The sequence below is a fragment of the Dama dama genome, chromosome 11, assembly GCF_033118175.1.
Source record: "Dama dama isolate Ldn47 chromosome 11, ASM3311817v1, whole genome shotgun sequence".
Lineage (NCBI taxonomy): Eukaryota > Metazoa > Chordata > Mammalia > Artiodactyla > Cervidae > Dama > Dama dama.
The window spans coordinates 78418576-78434192 of NC_083691.1; the positions used below are offsets into that span (position 1 = coordinate 78418576).

The following is a 15617-nucleotide window of genomic DNA, read 5'->3' on the forward strand; positions in this document are numbered from 1 at the left end:
CCAACGCGCACCCCGCCACACCCGCTCCTAGGTGAGGGGCGGCGGCCGGGAACCGGCTCCGGAAGCTCGGGCAAAGCCCGGTAGAGAGGGCGCCGGAATTTTCGATGACGAGACCCAGGTAGGGCCCCATCACCGGTGCGGCGGTCCACATCCCCGGTACCGGAATCGGGGAGTGGGTGCCGTTAATGGAAATGCCTGGGGAGAGGGAGCAGCAGGTAAACGTCTGGGTTCGGGCGGCTAGATGGTTCGCGGGAGGCAACAAGTAGCTTGGAAAGGGAGTTAGAGGAGCGGATACTAGCGGCTTCCTGCCTGCCGCGGAGCAGGACATGCTCGCAGAGCAGTCAGCGACGGGAAATGAGGAGACTAAAGAGAGACTGATTCGTTTCCTTGAGCACGGAAGTAAAAGTGGGGAACGTGCGGGTATCCAAAAGGGTCGTGCTCCAGGTGAGGCTCGAACTCACAACCTCGGCATTGCTCTGCATGTACTGCTGTATAAGTACCGCGCGCTAACCGATTGCGCCACTGGAGCTCTGCTTACCCCGCCTCGCGATGGCTCTATCAGGGTTTACTCAGGCCCCGTGCGGGCCTCTGCGGAGCATGCGCACCCTCGGCTCGCGGCTCGGCGGGAACTAGCCGGGGCCCCGAGACCCCGCAGCTTCCGGTCCGGCAGCTCCCGGCCGAGTGAAGGCGGGGAGGCTGCGGAAGTCTCCGTCTGGAATGGCGGGCTTGTTTGGCAGGGCCTTGTGAAGAGCTCAGCCCGCCTTCCTGAGCAGCGCGGGAGGAGGAGCCCTGGCCGCTGCGGTCTTAAAACCACCTCCGAGTCCTCGGTGTGGAGCTTCGCCTGCCGGGAGCAGAGCCCGCGAGGAGCCGGTCTAACCCAGGAGACAGGCTGCGGCTGGCGGGTGGGCCTTGTTGCGAGGGATGGGGCGGAGGGGGGCGGCCTGGGCTCCGGGGCCGTAGGTGTCTGGGACGATTGTCCCTGCCTCATGCTCCAGCCTGCCTGGTGAGCGGGAAGACCCCACCCCCTAACCCTGGAAGTCGGTGGGAGCCGGAAAACCCGCGAACGAGCAAAGCCCGCGACCGCCGGTTGAGGCTCCGGAGAGAGCCGGGGCCGAAGTGGCCTTCGAGCTTCCAACACCGGACTGGGCGAGGATTTAACCGTCAGACCCTTGTTGTGTGCCGAAGGCTTTCTACTGCCCCTGACTCTGTCCTGAGTGGGGTGCTCGGGCACACAGACTGAAGAAGTGTCCCCGAAATCTTGTCAAGCCACGGGCGTTCCGGCGACACGATGGTAGCCCGAGACTTCAAGAGGCTGCAGGCTAAGTTCCACCTCTTTTGTTGGGCCACACAATGTATGTTTTGTTTAAAGCGAGTTCGTAATATGTAAAATCAAGAGGTCTCATACAAATATCTGGATATCCATTTCTTTTTTAAAAGCAGAAAGTGTAAACCGTACCCAGGACTTAATTATGACTGTCCCGCGCCCTATGCACTTCGTCTTTGTGAGCCCTTTTCTCCGTTTAAAAAAAAAAAAGTTGTTTTAATTATGTTTTGCTGCTATAAAACACAAATATAATCCAGGCTGGATTCATCGTTGTATTTATTATTATATTTTTTCTGATCTCAAAAAAATTTCAATGTAAACATTCTGGAGAGTTCTAGGCACTGTGTCTGTTATCCTTGATTGATAACTCTAGTGGAAACCTCTGGGAGTTTAGCAGCAGCCTCCTCCACCAAATCCTCCGATCCCTTCCCTCTTAGATTCCCTCCATCGATTGTCTCCTACGCTTCTCTTGGCATGTTGGTCACTCTGTTTGATGACCTCTACTTTCCTGGGAGAGCCAGGACAACAAACAAGAGAACACTATGTCAATAAATTTCAGAACCAGCATGAGCAAGGGATGGGGGCAGAATAACGATCATGCATAATTACTGTGATGAAGGGAAGGTATGTGTTAAGTTGCTCCGTCATGTGGACTCTGCGACCCTATGGATGGGCTCGCCAGGGCTCTTTTGTCTTTGGGATTCTTCAGGCAGGAATACTGGAGCCAGTTGCCATTTCCTTCTCCAGATCTTCCCAACCCCGGGATTGAACCCACAGTCTCCTACATTGCAAGCGGGAACCTTTACCCTCTGAGCCACCAGGGAAGCTCAATCATCTTGATGATGATGACTGTCATTAACAGGTTGTGTTTGGGTGATGAAGTCAAGAGTAGGATTGTAGAAAAGTCTTGAAATTGGAGCAGAAGAGACTAGAATGATCAGGTAGAGGACGAGGTGACAGACAACAGGCTCTGGGTAAGGTAGGGGCCTCTGAAGGGGGTGTTTTCAGGAAGGTCAATGTTTTGTGCATACTGTGTTGTGTACCCAGGGAAAGGAGATAGGTAAGCCTCTCCAGATGGTTTGTGAACTATGGGAGACACACATCCAGAGCTCAGGAAGCATGGTCAACACCCCTGCAAGATCCCTTCAGATACCAGGCTGATGGTGGATGCAGAACTGTTTACAAAACGCCAGAATTAGGGCTCCTTGGAGTCCACTTTGCCGGGTCCTTGGTAAATCAAGAACAGCAGAGAGTGAGCCTTTGAAATAAGTCCCTCCTAAAACATGGAACAAGCTCTAAAGGTAACGGCATGATTTGCCCACAGGTGGGAATAATTTTTCCCCTAAATTGAAAGGGGTAAATTTCCTGAAAGACAAGAAAGTAAGTTATGGACTCAAACACAGCATCTTCTCAGATCCAGTAGCATTTGCAGAGTCTGCTCTTTCTTGCTCCTAGCTCTTCAGGTGGAATATTTCTGGTGAACTGTAAGGCGCAAAGATAGCCCCCTGGTGGTCCAACTTCCCTTTCCACGCTTCACTTTTAGATCTTGTATTGGTTCAAGCAGATATTGCTTTATATGAGACCCTTTACAGTTTTGGTTCAGCAGATATTGACTGACCCTGGTTGCACAGGAATGGAAGGCAACACCTAATACGGCCTTTTAGAACTAAAATAGCTTAATCCCCAAGGAAATTAGGGCTCTGAAGCAGGAACCTGGTGAGGGCAGTGCTGAACCCAGAGAGGGTAGTGTCAGAACCTCTGCTACTAGAGAGATTTTTCAGCAAGAACAATAATACTGAGACCTTCAAATGACTTAACCTCATACACACCCATCCTGAAGAGCACTGAACTAAGAGTCTGAGTCTGGCCCTCGCTGGCTGTGTGACTTTTAAGTAAATCTCTTACCCTTTCTGGGCCTCAGTTTCCTCATTTGTAAACTGTGAGGTCTAAACCAGAAAAGAGTTTTCTATCCTATCTTATCTGGAGAATTCCTTTTACCATGTATACTCTTGACAACAGCTTGTGATGATTTAATCATGTAATAATTTGTGTGATGTGTAACAAAGAAGTGATTCTTAAAACTTATTTTAGGTATATGTATGATATTAAAATAGAGTAATATCCGTAGTGTCATAAGACTAGTTTCAACTTCCCATTTATCATGTAATGCAAAATGTTTGATTTACTTTAATTATGTAAGGGAAAAGCATGCTTTGTTAACAGTCTTTAAAAGAGCATATACTGGTCTTAGGACAAATGTATATTAAAATGTATGAAATGTAATGACTCATTGTAGCATCAAAAATAGACACAAACTGCTTTCCTAAATGAATGTTTAGAATTTATGCTTTTTGCACTTTAAAAACTGGTTTATTTTTATTACTTTCATGTTTTTTGTGTCTAAATGATGAGCTAAAACAGAAGGGTTCTGGCTGCTATGTGTAAGCACCATTCTGCAAATAACATGAAGCGGGTATGGCTGGTCTTTATTCCTAATAATGAAAGATGAAATTGAATATAATGATCACTATATTTTGTCTTTTTGGTTTTTGCTTCTGACATACAAGATAAACATTTTGATTAGCCGAATGCAGTTTGCACATCAAGTAAATGAAAATCATCTTGAACTAGATTTGTAGAATTTTCATTTTATGGTCTTCTTTTACTTTATTTCAGCAAACTTTTTATATTTTATGTTTTTAGCCAGCATTCCATTATGGTTGTATATGAAGCAATATATGATCTTAGATGGGTGCTGCAGAGGAGTCAAAACTAACCACTTAGGACCCACAACTGTGGCTGAATCTTAAACACATAACTGGTATTAAAGGACCACTGCAGGTGCTGGTCAACAGGCATCAGATGTTCCCAGAGTGATTTCACATTCATGGGGCAAGAGGTTGACTGAAGAATTCTTTTATTATTTTTCTAAGTAGAAATAGAGAAGATGCTATCACCTGTAACAGTGAGAACCATCTTGAATGTCTTTCAGAACTTCTAGGATTTGGCAACATCCATCTAAAATCCCTTCCTATCCTAATAGTCCATGATCCTTGCCAGCACCACATGGAGAAATGATCCTTCATTTGCCCTTTGGAGGAGAAAGATGTGTAGGTCTTACAGCCCAAGCTCTAGGGAAGTGTGATGCAGATTTGAACCAATTACGCAGGAGAGGAACATGACAATTTGGGAAAGTACAGATGCCCTTGACTCCAGATAGAAGCTGAAATGACTTGGTGAGAGCCTGTCAGAGGAGAAAAACATTTAAAGACTGATGGCATTTCAGTATTAGAGTGTGGGGAAATGGACACTGTTCAGTCTTTTTGTTTTAAGACGGTTAAGCAGAATCTGTCAGATACATGTCCTTTGACCCAACAGTTCAACTCCCAGGAATCTCTGCCATAGAGATATTTAAACATGGGAACAAATATACCATATTTCATCAAATCCAAGTTGCCCTATCCTATAAAAGGTACCATGACTTCATGTCATATTAAAGACAGAAAAGATGCTGCCATTTTAACAACACCGTGCTTTCATGTAAGACTTTTTATTTTGTATGTATTAAAAGAGCTCTTTTAGACAAACCCAGATGTACATTTCAAAAATCATATATCACTCTTGAGAACTATTGCTTTTGGCTCAGCTTTTCAGCCTCTTAGTTTCTCCCACCTACAAACCAAATAATGCTTCACAGAGCAAAGCAGCTCAGGCTGCACTTCTTCGTGAATCTGGACCCCTCCACACCTGGGCTGTCTTCAAGCAGATTTGTGTGTCTGTATCCATTATGTTTCTAACTATTACCAGTGAGAATAGTTTGACAGAAAATAGTATGTAAAGAGTTTGTGTGACCACATTTTTATCCTCCAAACAGGGACATTTTTTTTTTTTTTTAATTTTTTAATTTTTAATTTAATTTTTTTTTTTTTTAGGGACATTTCTGAGAGTGAAAGGGGGCGCTGTAATAACATCAGCCTGACTGGTGACTGCAGCCGACCACTAGGAGCATAGGGCTGTCCTCACCATAGCCTGCTATGTACTGCCTGTTGTTGTTTAGTTGCTAATTCGTGTCTGACTCTTGGACTGTAGCCCACCAGGCACCTCTGTCCAGGGGATTTCCCAGGCAAGGATACTGGAATGGATTGCCATTTCCTTCTCCAGGGGATCTTCCTGACTCAGGGATCAAACCTGTGTCTCCTGCTTGGCAGGCCGATTCTTTACCATTGAGCTACCAGGCTATAAACACATAAAACACCAATAGGAAGGATTCCCTATTAAATGCTGTTTAATTATGAGAACGTGAACAGGGTGTGTGTCAGCTGTTAATTTAGTGCTTCTCTGCTTGAAACACCATCTCTGCCCTGTGGTCTCACCTGCCAGCGCCACTGTTGTGCCCCATCAGTGGATGGAAGGTGCCAGAAGAACGCTGAAGGGTCTTCTCTTCCTCTAGCGCTTTTCTAGCTTCTACAGCACAGCTGCCAGTGGGCGGCTTCCAGTCAGATTTTGCCATCCCCCCAGCACAGTTTCCTGCTTGCCAGCCCCAGCCTGCAGCGCCTCAGCAAACTTCTCTGCCATCCAGTAAGCCCCCACCACGCACCCACCAGAGAGTTCCAAGCCTCAGCTTCGGTGGAGAGGGAGGGCCCTTTCCAAGTTTATCCTTCCGTGGGTTTTCTCTGTTATCTCTGGAGGTAGAGGCTGCTTGCTTTCTCCGTTATTCCTGTATCCTTTAGGATTTCTTTTACCCCACTTAGTAGTTAACAGTTCTTTATATTGAATTTTCCCTGTTCAAATTACTGCGTCCTGAGTGGATTCCGGCTGGATCCTAATTATTTCTTTCACTTGTCGTATGAGAACAAAATCTTTCAAAGAATATGGAGAACATGGGGGTAGGTCAGTTAAAAAAAAATAATAACACACAATGCTTACCATGTGCCAGGCAGTGTTCTAAGAGCTTAATACTTTATCAACCAATTTAATCTTCATGCCAATCCTATGAAGTAAGTAGTAGTAGTATTTTATTTTACAGATGAGGAAACTGAGGCACAGTGAGGCTACATTAGTAAGTGGTAGAACCAGGATACAAATTGTATCACTCAAGGTGTCCATACCCTCAACACTCTATGGAGTACAGTGTTCAATGTGCCTTGGAGAAAGAGTCCCATGAGGGGGTCACCCAAAAGAGGCACCAACCAGGGCTCACAGAGATGTGGCATGATGGTGGCCAGAGGGTTCTAACTAGAAACACGGGAAAGACCAAGTAAAGCTAGGAGCACTAGAGAAATGAAAACTAGGATCCAGGTATGCTGGGGCACCCAAATAAATGCCCCCCAAAGCCCTCCTGCCGAGAAGATGAGGGAGTTCCTCTGTCAGTTCTGGCAACAGGTGAACCCAAACCTACTGGACCAGGTACGGGATGTCAGGTCTTAGAACCTAAGCACAGATAATGATGGAGGGCGGGGAGTCTTCCCCTTGAGAGGAGGAAGGGAGAGCCTTAGCAGAGGCAGCTACGGAACTCTGGGGTTTCAGAAACATTCAGGGATATCCTTAGGTCAAAATTTTGGAGTTTAAGTAGGAAAGTTCACCCTGTGAAGTTGAAAAAAGGTAAGGAACTGGAGTAAAACCACCTTTGTGCATATCTCTGTTTAGCCACCCATTGATTGAGTGGCTTCAGTAATATTTCTTTACATGTATACACCACAGTTGGTTAGCCTTTCTCCTATTAATGGACATCTTGGGTTATTCCTATTTGGAGCTGTTATAAACAAAGCTGCTGGAAACACTCTTTTACAAGTCCTTTTGTTTTAATTTCTTTTCAGTAAATACAGGGGTGGGATTGCTGGGTCTTAAGATAGAATTTTTCTTTTGTTATTTGGAGGATAATTGCTTTACAATGTTGTGTTGACTTCTGCCACACAGCAACGTGAATCAGCCATAGTATACACATATCCCCTCTGGCGCCTCCCCCCCACCCCTCGAGTTCACAGAGCACCCGGCTGAACTCCCGGCACTCTACAGCAACTTCCCACTAGCTAGCCATTTTACACATGGTAGTGTATATACGTCACTGCTACTCTCTCGGTTCATCCCACCATCTCCTTGCCTCCCTGTTCCACAAGTCCATTCTCCATGCATCTCTATTCCTGCAAATAGGTTCGTCAGTATCATTTTTCTGTAAGATAGGTTTTTGTAGTTTTTTTAAAGCATTTTTTAATCATGGTAAAATATACATAAGGTAAAACTTGCCATTTTAACCATTTTAAGTGCGCAATTCAGGGAGTTCCCAGGTGGTCCAGTGGTTAGGACTCAGCGCTTTCATTGCTGTGGTCCAGGTTCAATTCCTAGTCAGGGATCCTGCCAGTCGTGCCAAAAAGAAAAGTGTACAATTCAGTGGCATTAAGTACATTTATATTGTTGTGCAGCTATTACCACTGTCCATCTCCAAAACTTTTTCACCATCCCAAACTGAAAATTGGTACCAATGAAACAGTAAACTTTCCATCCCCCTTCCCTCAGCTCCTGATAACCTTTATTGTACTCTCTGTCTTTACAAGTTTCACTATTCTGATTGCTGCTGCTGCTAAATCACTTCAGTCGTGTCCAACTCTTTGCAACCCATGGACTATAGCCTGCCAGGCTCCTCTGTCTATAGGATTCTCCAGGCTATTCTAGGTACCTCATATAAGTGGAATCATACACCATTTATCCTGTTATGTCTGGCTTAATTCAGTTAGCATAAAGTTTTCAAGGTTTATCCATGTTGCAGCATGTGTTAAAGTGTCATTCTTTTTCCGTTGTATGTATATACCACATTTTGTTTATCCATTCATCCGTCAATAGATTTCCGCCATCTTTGGGTTATTGTGAATTATGATGCTATGAAAGTGGGTACACAAATACCTGGTCAAGGTCCTGCTTTCACTTCTTTTGGATATTATTTACAAATATTCTGTCCTATTCTGTGGTTTGCCTTTTCACTCTTGATAGTGTCCTTTGATGCACAAAAGTGTTTAATTTGGGGGGGGCATTCTAATTGCTCTGCATACTTGTCAACACTTAGTATTGGTAATCTTTTTAATTTTAGCTGTTCTACTGGGTGTGTAATAATATTTCATTGTAGATTTAATTTGTATATCCCTGATGACTAATGGTATAGAGCATTTTTTGAAATGCTTATTGGCTATTGTGAATCTTTATGAAATGTTTGTTCAAACCTTTCACCTATCATTTTGTTGTTTTTGTCTTTTTTTGTTTTGGAGGTTTTGATCATTTTTTAAATTAAGTTATGGGAGTGGCTGATATTTCTGTTTCCTTTTCTGTAGGTAGTAAGTATGAATTCCTCCATGACACCTGGGCTACAAGAAATGCCAAGTTCAGCCACTGTCCACAGTGTCCTGGACTCATAAGAGCCCACGTATGTCTATTCCTGTCCAAGGCTTGAGATCCATGCTTGGAAGAATGAGGGAGATGCCACAGGGTGTTGGGGAATGGGGGAAGAGGGCAGTGGGAGTGTCTAATACAGAGTGATTAGAAAGGAGGCAGTATTTGTGGCTCCTGGCAAAGAGGGAAAAGAGGACCATGGATAGAATATCATCTCCAAAGGAGGAAGGAGGGAGGAGAGGGAGCCCTCAGTCAGAAGAAGGAAATGAGGCAGCTATATAAGCCAAACTGAAATCTCATGGCAGAGCTGGCCAGTGAATGTCTCCCCGAGGACTTCCGCCTTTGAGGTGACAAGGAGACATCCACTTCCTGCTCTCTTTGCAGCCCTGAAAAGCTAACAGTGACCACCATGCAGATGAAGGGTTTTTTTCTCAGCTGCCTTGCCCCGCCCTTCCCTGTCCAGTGGGGTCTTAGCTGAGGTTGCAGGCTCCATCCCAGGGCCAACAGCCAACTTTGATCACAATAGAGATGCAGTATATTGGAGGGTCAGCCCCTTTAAGATCTGATGCCTCAATCTTAGAACCTAACCCTCCGTGTGGAGAAGGAAATGGCAACCCACTCCAGTATTCTTGCCTAGAGAATCCTGTGGTTGGAGGAGCCTGGTGGGCTGCTGTCCATAGGGTCACACAGAGTCAGACACGACTGAAGCGACTTAGCAGCAGCAGCAGCAACCCTCCCTGAGTTGCAAGTCACAGCCATAAAAAAGTCTTTAAAGTATAGAGAATGAAGCTTATTAAAGTATATCAGTCAGGAGACAGAAATCATGCCAGTTATTTAACAAAGAGAATGTAATACAGAGAATTGTTAACTAGGCTTAAACTTGCTAACTAGTAACTAAAAAGTAAAACAAAAAATCTGCAGTATCACAGAGGTAACAACTGTAAGAAGCAGTTTCTATCCCCTAGGACTGAGGGAACCAAAGAAGTTGAATTACTAAATCTTGGAAGGTGGAGGAAGACTTCCACAGAATTGAAACTCAGACCTCTGAGAGGTCACGCCAGCCTCTGGAATTGGTATCTCTGATGGGGTCACTTTAAAGTTGATTCTACGAGAACTGGAAAAACTGCAAATTGGATTTAGAAACTGCTAAAGGAAAAAGCCAAGGTGATGAGCCCAGGAGCCACAGGCAGACAGGAGACAGACAGGAAGCAGTCAGGAAAGAGCAAAGTCCCTTCTCCCTCTTCCATCCCTGCAGTCTCCCTCCATTACCTCCACTTTACAGGGCCTAATAAAACCAGCTGGTAAAGCATAAATGGAGTTTGCAGAATCCCAGCCCCTGTATTATAATGCAGAGTATAGAAAGTGAGTTTTGGGCTGAGAGACAATTAATAACTGGTTAATACATTAGGAAACATATTAAGATATCTAACTATTGCTGATATGAAACTTTTAAATAAGAATCTAAAATATCAGTGTAGAAGTTGCCAGTAGGGAATTCCAGCAGGGAGTTAGATCTTGTCCAGATTCCTTTATTCTTGTCTTGATTTAGGAGTGGATACAGATGCTTGTTAACAGTACATGTTAGAAATTACAAGTTTACATTCATGCACATGTTTAGAGAATAACTACTATGGGTCTTGCCTGGCAGTGCGGAAGTTAAGCCTCCTCACTTACAATGCAGAGGACACAAGTTTGATCCCTGATTGGGGAAGTAAGATCCCACATGCCTTGCTGCATGGCCAAAAAAAAAGTTTTTTCAACTAAGAATAAATACTAGACACATTGGAATAGAAGGTAGAGGGGGCAGTGGGTCAAAGAAAACAGTAAAATTCAAGAGTAGCAGACATGGTTCACTACCTTCCGAGCATCATTTCCTACCTCTCAGTCATGAGTCAGAGTTTTGTGTGACTACTCCACCCCTCCCATATGGCCACAGACTTTGAGGGAAGCCAACTCTGCTTCCAGCTTCAAGTACAAATTTTAATTTGAATAAATCAATCAGAATATCCCTCCTTTCACTCCAGGAATGGGTTCAGGTTGGGGTATGTGAAACTTTATTGCCAGTAAATACACCTGGTTCTCACTTGCGGGCAATTTCCCCCACCCCAGGGGCATTTGGCAAGTCTGGAGACATTTTTGTTTGTCCCAACTGGGGAGAAGATATTGGCATCTAATTGGGAGATGCCATAAATGTGCTAAACATCCTACAATGCAAAGGACAGCCCCCCACAACAACTTTCCACCCAAAATGTCAATGGTACCAAGGTTGAAAACCCCTTATTTAAAGGAAAAACTGTGGTTAGTTTACATCTCGTGGCCCCTTGGGGCAAACCCTGGGAAGAAGCTATGCTATAGATAGCAGATCTGAGGATGGAAAAGACAGGGTCTGTGACGACACCACCGGCTCATAGGCTCATCCTGCCTCTGGGCATCCAGTTACATAAGTTTCATTTTCTCATGGTTAAGCCACTGTTTAACTGGTTCAGTTCAGTTCAGTCACTCAGTCGTGTCCGACTGTTTGTGACCCCATGAACCGCAGCAGGCCAGGCCTCTCTGTCCATCACCAACTCCCGGAATCCACCCAAACCCATGTCCATCGAGTCGATGGTGTCATCCAATCATCTCATCCTCTGTCGTTCCCTTCTCCTCCTGCCTTCAATCTTTCCCAGCATCAGGGTCTTTTCCAGTGAGTCAGCTCTTCGCATCCAGTGGCCAAAGTATTGGAGTTTCAGCTTCAGCATCTGTCCTTCCAGTGAACACCCAGGACTGATCTCCTTTAGGATAGACTGGTTGGATCTCCCTGTAGTCCAAGGGACTCTCAAGAGTCTTCTCCAACACCACAGTTCAAAAGCATCAATTCTTCGGCACTCAGCTTTCTTCACAGTCCAACTCTCATATCCATACTTGACCACTACTAGAAAAACCATAGCCTTGACTAGATGGACCTTTGTTGGCAAAGTAACGTCTCTGCTTTTTAATATGCTGTCTAGGTTGGTCATAACTTTCCTTCCAAGGAGTGGGCGTCTTTTAATTTCATGGCTGCAGTCACCATCTGCAGTGATTTTGGAGCCCAGAAATATAAAGTCAGCCACTGGTTCCACTGATTCCCCATCTATCTGCCATGAAGTGATGGGACCAGATGCCATGATCTTAGTGTTCTGAATGTTGAGCTTTAAGCCAACTTTTTCACTCTCCTCTTTCACTTTCATCAAGAGGCTCTTTAGTTCTTCTTCACTTTCTGCCATAAGGGTGGTGTCATCTGCATATCTGAGGTTATTGATATTTCTCCTGGCAATCTTAATTCCAGCTTGTGCTTCCTTCAGCCCAGAGTATCTCTTGATGTACTCTGCATATAAGTTAAATAAGCAGGGTGACAATATACAGCCTTGACGTACTCCTTTTCCTCTTTGGAACCAGTCTGTTGTTCCATGTCCATTTCTAACTGTTTAACTGGGGTCCCTATTATTTGCACCCATGAGCACCTTGATAAATTAGGAAAGAGATTATTTGTGTAACACAACAGGTTAGGCTAATAGAAACATATAGAACTACATTCTAAGCAGAGAATACACATTCACAAAAATTGACCATAGACTAAGCTGCAAAGGAAATTTTAACACACCCCCCATTCCCAAATAATACATAGACCATCTTCAGTCACCACAATGCAATAAAATTAGAAATTGAACAAAACACAACAAAAACCCCTCAAACCAATCGTGTATCTAAAAAATGTAAACACACTTGTAAATAATACAAATAAAAGAGATAGCAGAACCAGAACCCAGATTTCCAAATAACTAGTACAATTCATGATCTAGCCCTCATGTTTGTTCTTAAACATTTGCTGAACTATATGAAAGGGAGGGAAAGTGGGAGAAAGACAGAGACAGATCAAGGTAAGCTCAGATAGGATCGGCTGGAGAAAAAACTTCTGTTCATTGAGAGATTGAAGAGATCAGACTGTTAGCAGCAGTCAGATTCAGTAAAGCCTAGAAGCGTCTACTGATTTTAGTGACCGGGGCAGGCAGCTGCCATCCAGGGGAGACCAAAGCCAAGCACCAGCGACCAGGAGAGGCTCTGATGAGCTCTGGTCCTAAGGCAAAGACAGCTTCTCACACCATGGTGCAATGAGCTTCTTTGTGCAGAGGGGAGAGATGGCTGCTGTGAGTAGGTAAGATCCAGAAACTAGAAGGAACTCATGGGTCAATAACTGGAAGTAGTCCAGATGACTGTGACCAAACAATGCCAGAACACGCAGATAAAATTTGAATTGTTGAAATTCAAATAAAATTTGAATTGTTGAAAATCAGTAAAAATTTATTTTCTGAACATTGGATCAAATGGTGCCCAACACCCAAGCTAGAAGGCTTGCCAATTGAATTGACATGGTGTTTTATCTATGCAGCACAAACTAAAGGGCATACTTTACAGAAACCATGTGGCAAATTATCTAGCCTGTATTTAAGGTTAATCTGGATAGTTCAGACCTCAGACAATCAATTGTAGCCTCAATTATCCATGTTGTTTGACTAGTTAGGTTAAAATGAGAGTATGTTTCTGTTTTGTTAATAAGTTCATTTGTATGTCTTTTTTTTAAGATTCAGCATACAAGTGATATCATATGATATTTCTCTGTCTGACTTACTTCACTCAGTATGACAGTCTCTAAATTCATACAAGTCGCTGCATTATTTTATTCTTTTAATGGCTGTGGAATATTCCATTGTATATATGTACCACATCTTCTTTATCCATTCTTCTGTCAACGAACATTTAGTTTGCTTCCATGTCTTGGCTATTGTAAACAGTGCTGCAGTGAACATTGGGGTGCATGTATCCTTGCAAACCATATTTTTCTCCAGATACATGCCCAGGAGTAGAATCGCAGGATTGTATGGTAGCTCTATTTTTAGTTTCTTTAAGAACTTCCATACTGTTCTCCTGAGTGGCTGTACCAATTTACATTCCCTCCAACAGTGAAGAAGGGGTCCCTTCTCTCCACACCCTCTCCAGCATTTATTATTTGTGGTGGTTTTGATGATAGCCATTCTAACTAGTGTAAGGTGATATCTCATTGTAGTTCTTATTTGCATTTCTCTTTGAACGTCTCTGTTCAAAGATGATGTTGAACATCTTTTCATGTGCCCCTTGGCCATCTGTAAGTCTTCTTTAGAAAAGCGTCTATTTAGGTCTTTTGCCCATTTTTTAATTGGGTTTTTTTAAATGATATTAAGCTGTTTGTAAATTTTGTAGATGGTTACCAGGGGCGGGGGAAGGGTGGTGGGGAGGGATAGTTAGGGAGTTTGGGATTGGCAGGTACACAATGCTATATTTGAAATGGATAACCAAGGAGAACCTACTGCATAGCACATGTAACTCTGCTCAGTGTTATGTGGCAGCGTGGATGGGAGGGAAATTTAGAGGAGAATGGATACATGTATACCTATAGCTGAGCCCCTTTGCTCTTTACCTAAAACTATCACATTATTCATTGGCTATACCCCAATATAAAATAAAGAGGTTTTTAAAAATATTATATAACCAATGGGAAAAGAATTTGAGAAAGAATAGATGTATGTGTATGTATAACTGAATCACTTTTCTGTACACCTGAAGCTAATATAACATTGTTTATCAACTACTGCTGCTGCTAAGTCACTTCAGTCGTGTCCAACTGTGCGACCCCATAGACGGCAGCCCACCAGGCTCCCCCGTCCCTGGGATTCTCCAGGCAAGAACACTGGAGTGGGTTGCCATTTCCTTCTCCAATGCATAAAAGTGAAAATTGAAAGTGAAATTGTTCAGTCCTGTCCCATTCTTAGCGACCCTATGGACTGCAGCCTACCAGGCTCCTCTGTCCATGGGATTTTCCAGGCAAGAGTACTGGAATGGGGTGTCATTGCCTTCTCCAGTTTATCAACTAGACTCGAGAAATGCAAATCAAAACCACAATGAGGTACCATTACACGCCAGTCAGGATGGCTGCTATCCAAAAGTCTACAAGCAATAAATGCTGGAGAGGGTGTGGAGAAAAGGGAACCCTCTTACACTGTTGGTGGGAATGCAAACTAGTACAGCCGCTATGGAAAACAGTGTGGAGATTTCTTAAAAAACTGGAAATAGAACTGCCATATGACCCAGCAATCCCACTTCTGGGCATACACACTGAGGAAACCAGATCTGAAAGAGACACGTGCACCCCAATGTTCATCGCAGCACTGTTTATAATAGCCAGGACATGGAAGCAACCTAGATGCCCATCAGCAGATGAATGGATAAGGAAGCTGTGGTACATATACACCATGGAATATTACTCAGCCATTAAAAAGAATTCATTTGAACCAGTCCTAATGAGATGGATGAAGCTGGAGCCCCTTATACAGAGTGAAGTAAGCCAGAAAGATAAAGAACATTACAGCATACTAACACATATATATGGAATTTAGAAAGATGGTAACGATAACCCTATATACAAAACAGAAAAAGAGACACAGAAATACAGAACAGACTTTTGAACCCTGTGGGAGAATGTGAGGGTGGGATATTTCAAAAGAACAGCATGTATACTATCTTTGGTGAAACAGATCGCCAGCCCAGGTGGGATGCATGAGACAAGTGCTCCGGCCTGGTGCACTGGGAGGACCCGGGGGAATCGGGTGGAGAGGGAGGTGGGAGCGGGGATCGGGATGGGGAATATGTGTAGATCCATGGCTGATTCATGTCAATGTATGACAAAACCCACTGAAATGATGTGAAGTGATTAGCCTCCAACTAATAAAAAAAAAAAAGAAAGAAAAAAAAATAATAAAAAAATAAGATGCAGGATAACTGTCATTGTTTTCCTTGAACTACATATCACAACTTCTGTTGGGCTGAAATCATGGAGTTTTTTGGTTTTTGTTTCCGCTTTTAG

The 15617-nt window shown here is 43.7% G+C and overlaps 1 non-coding gene across 1 annotated transcript; it reads right to left on the reverse strand.

Annotated features, from left to right (window-relative positions):
• Positions 1-436: 436 nt before the first annotated feature.
• Positions 437-529, reverse strand: TRNAI-UAU (transfer RNA isoleucine (anticodon UAU)). Its single transcript is given in 2 exon segments — positions 437-472; positions 492-529. It is a non-coding gene; the product is annotated as a tRNA-Ile (tRNA).
• Between the last annotated feature and the right edge of the window lie 15088 nt (positions 530-15617).